The following is a 4,495-nucleotide window of genomic DNA, read 5'->3' as shown; positions in this document are numbered from 1 at the left end:
AAATCGGGCCTTCCTCCTGCAGGCAGCCTTCTGGCCTCCTCGTGCATGGAGTGGCCCCTGGGCCTCGGCTTTGTGCTGCTGGATAAGCGCTTCCTTTCGTCCTGGTGGGATGGAGTCAATGGAGTCAATGCCCTGGTTTCTGGATTGTGGGTTGCAGATTGAATGGATGAGGATGCAGACTGCACATGCTTGTCTGACAAGGCGGCGGCATAGCAGAGGTGCAGGAAGCCTGCAAAGATGTATTTAGAAACACGGAGGCAGACACCAGAGTGAGTTGTCCAAGACCTAAAAGCAGTCACCATGGAGGAAGCGGGGAGGACTTTTCCATCATAAGTTGCGGGGTGAGGAAAGTAAGAGAAGAAATAAAAAGAGCCTTGCATGAGTAGCAGCTCACTAGGTGTAAGAAAACTATGGGAAGAAATGAGAAGGGGGAAGCTGGCTTCTAGTGGCTCATACCTGTAGTCCTAACAACTCAGGAGGCTGAGATCTGAGGATCACGGTTCAAACCCAGCCTAAGCAGGGAAGTCCATGAGACTCTTTTCTCCAATTAACCACTAGCTAACCAGAAGTGGAGCTATTGCTCAAAGTGGTAGAGTGTTAGTCTTCAGCTAGCTCAGGAAGAGTGTGTAGGCCCTGAGTTCAAACCCTACAACCGACAAAAAAAATGTGCAAAGAAAAGGTATGTATTGTATGGTTTCAGGTATATACTGTATGATTTCAGGCATTCTGGAAAAGGCAAACTACTGATGATGAACACATCAATAGTTGCCAGGGGTGGGTTTGAAGAAATAAGTGAAATATAGGGATTTTTTTCCCTAAGGCACTGAAATTAATAATCTGTAACTCCTACTTTCTCCTTGGGGAGCAAGAAATGTTTCTCTTCTTTTCTCCCCACTTTAATCCTGTAACACTAAAATAAATCCATGCTACAAGTTAAAAAAGTGACATTATTCTACATAATACCATAATGGTGAAAATGGAATATTAAACCTTTGTTAAAACACACAAAACTTTATGAAATGCCGAATAAACCTTAATGTGAGTAAATTTAAGAACTGACTGGGGCCAGGTGCTGGTAACTCATGCCTCTGCTCTGGGCGGCAGCCAGAGCAGAGCAGTTTGTGAGAGTCCATCTCAACAGAAGCTGGTACTTGTCATTCCAGCTACAGCAGATGTGATAGAAGGATCGTGGGTCAGGTTTGCATCCATGCAAAAATAGAGGTTCTATCTCAGAAATAACTAGTGGGGAAAAAAACGTTGAAAGTTGGTTTGGCTCTACTGACTCCTAACAACTCTACATTTCCGTTTTCACATGCTGAGTGGTAGAACCAGGGTTTGACTCTCCACACCAGATTCAGTACAGCTGCCCAATGACATGCTGTCAACCATCTTGTTTTCCCTGCCATCAGTCCATTCAGTTTTCTGGACCACAGCACAGGCGGGGGTGGCTAAATATTTTACCAAAATGAATGGGTTCACGGTTGTCAGCCTAAGGAAGACGCATCCTGGCTGATCGTGCCCTACCTCTTGAGGCTGATCATTTGTCACTTGACATTCCAGGCATGTTAGTCACATTTCTTAACGAATGAAAGAACCCATTCTAGTTTCTAAAAGCAGAAAAGGAATTAAAAAACAAATCCAGTAGTGAATCTTCAGGCTGCAAGGGAGAAGCCTGGTGATATTACCTAAGTCAGGAAATCCCTATACCACTCCGTCCTGCCCTGCAGGGCACCATGCATGCCCATCCATCCACTGCTGTCCCAATGCCAGACTCCACTGCACAGACAATTCCTGACAAAGTGCAGATAGAACTCCTCTCACCGCAAGTCTTGGTCTGATGGGATGACTGTAGCACATACCCTAACGACTAGCAAGCCCAGCTGGAGAGCACTGTCTCTGGGGGAGGGAAGGAAGAAAACTTGTCTGGGCCACCAAAAATGACAAATCACTGTTACATCGGACCTTGCTACCTATAGTGTAGTTCAGCTAACTTTTCATTCATACTGAATTTGTATTTGTTAATACTGAATTACAGATGCACTCAATGATTACTGCAGTTACAATTTATAAAGTAATGAAGAAATTGGGGCAATTCACTAGGCTCTGCCATCAGATGAAAGCAATAGTGAGTCACCTGCATCTCTTTAGCTGTTGATAAAGATGCTGGAAAAGCCATCTAAGGCAAATACACCATAATATGAATATATATTATACATAGTTACATATGCATAACTGTGAACATTACAGTTTGCAACTTGTACCTTAGCAATTAAAGAGTTTATTCAGATTACACTAAGCACTGTCACATTCGGTAGGGGTCAGGTCCCTGTGATGACAGGCAATTTCATGGTACAGCAGTCTCACCTTCAGGGCTGTTTTTCCTTCGTACTGTCCAACAAAACACTGAGTTATGAAATCCTTTTTAACTTTTATTCTTTAAGCCTTTATGTGATGTGGATTTTTAATCACAAAACTCGTTTCAATTTTAGTAAGTAGAAATGCTAAGTGTTTTCTCCTGGCCAAGGGGGAAAAATACACTGCACTTTCTCATCATAATAACCTAAGAAAAAACACAGGTTTGCACCTTTCAGCTGTCCGATGGGCAAAGTCCCATGTAATGTTGGGGAAAGCAAGGAACAAAATACAGGGATGAGAATTTTTTATTTTTTCTTTCTTCTGGATTTTGTTCTTTTTCAGGGAGGTGGTACTAGCGTTTTAACTCAGCACCATGAATTCTTGTGCCTACTAAGCAGGATTCTACCACCTGAGCTAATTAATTCATTAGCGCCTTTTGTGGATTTGTGAAACAGGGTCTCATTACGTAGTCCAGGCTGAACTCTGAACTCAAGATCCCTGACCTCAGGCTCCCAAGAGCTACATTAAATGTGTGTAGAGGTATGCTCAGCAGTATTACTGTTTTCTCCAAACAGCTCTTACCCTGGCAATGAGCCTTACTACAGAGTATTTTTTTTCATGTTTCCTTTTTTGACCTTCTGCTACATTTTTTTTTCTTTTTTTTGGGTCTGGTCGTGGGGCTTGAACTCTGGGCCTGGGTGCTGTCCCTCAGCTCTTCAGCTCAAGGCTAGCGCTCTACCACTTGAGCCACAGCGCCACTTCCGGCTTTTTTCTTTTTGCTTATGTGGTGCTGAGGAATTGAACCAGGTCTCATGCATGCAAAGCAAGCACTCTACCACTGAGCCACCTTCCCAGCCCTCTGCTACATTTTTAAGCAACATGAACAACTTATACTTTAATGGTATGATCTTTTTTTTTTTTTTGGTCGGTCGTGGGGCTTGAACTCTGGGCCTGGGCGCTGTCCCTCAGCTCTTAAGCTCAAGGGGAGCACTCTACCGCTTGAGCTACAGCGCCACTTCCGGTTTTCTGGTGGTTAATTGGAGATAGGAGTCTCATGGTCTCTCCTGTCCGGGCTGGCTTTGAACCGCGATCCTCAGATCTCAGCCTCCTGAGTAGCTAGGATTACAGTCGTGAGCCACCAGCGCCCGGCACGGTATGATCTTTCACAATTCCAGAATTGTATCAGTTGGTAATACAGCTTAAGTAGTGACATGGCTGAATAGTATGTTTTATATATATATATGTATACACACACACACACACACACACACACACACACACACACGTATATAAACACACATACATATAAAACAGAAATAACACAAATGCAAATTTTTCCAACCTAAAAGAAATCCCAAGGAACTACCATTCCAAAACATAACTGGATACACATTTACTATGTACATGCTAGGTTTTGGGTTTTGTCATTTCTGATCTAGAGACTTATGATTGAATCTCTGAAAATAAACGTTAGTCATTTTTATACCTATATACTCCATAAATCCATCACAAATCCTATGTGTGAGTTATGACTCAGCCAAACAGGTCATGGTAGGCTAACAACTCCTCAATCTTAGATTATAAATAATTTTTTGGTTAGTTGTGGGGCTTGAACATGGCCTGGGCACTGTCCCTGTGCTCTTTCATTCAAGGGTAGCGCTCTACCACTAAGAGCCACAGTACTACTTCCAGTTTTCTGAGGGTTAACTGAAGATAAGTCTCAGGGACATTCCTGCTTGGGCTGGCTTTGAACCATGATCCTGAAATCTCAGCCTCCTGAGTAGCTGGGATTACAGGTGTGAACCACTGGCACATGGCCAAGATTTTTTCTATGACAGGAGTCATGAGAAACCTCTCTGTTAGCAAATGGAGATATTTCCACCTTTGGTAGACTGTTAACATGATTATTATTATTATGGAATTTGTGAAGCCACAATTAAATAACTTGTAGGCTTTATTAAAATGAAAAAAGAAAAGGATTAAATACAAATTCCACATCTCCTTGAAACAAAAATCCTATAGTTGTTTTTGGTGCAAGACATGCCACATCACTGAAGCACTGAGAATTATCCTGAAATCCCAGCAAAAGTTATAATTGATTAGAAACCAGCAATTAAAAAAAAAAAACCAGAGGCACACA

Source organism: Dipodomys merriami, unplaced genomic scaffold (assembly GCF_024711535.1).
Source record: "Dipodomys merriami isolate MVZ:Mamm:240054 unplaced genomic scaffold, mDipMer1.0.p SCAF_429, whole genome shotgun sequence".
In the NCBI taxonomy this organism is placed as follows: domain Eukaryota; kingdom Metazoa; phylum Chordata; class Mammalia; order Rodentia; family Heteromyidae; genus Dipodomys; species Dipodomys merriami.
The sequence above is the reverse complement of the archived record's forward strand: the minus strand, read 5'-3'. Positions refer to the sequence as shown.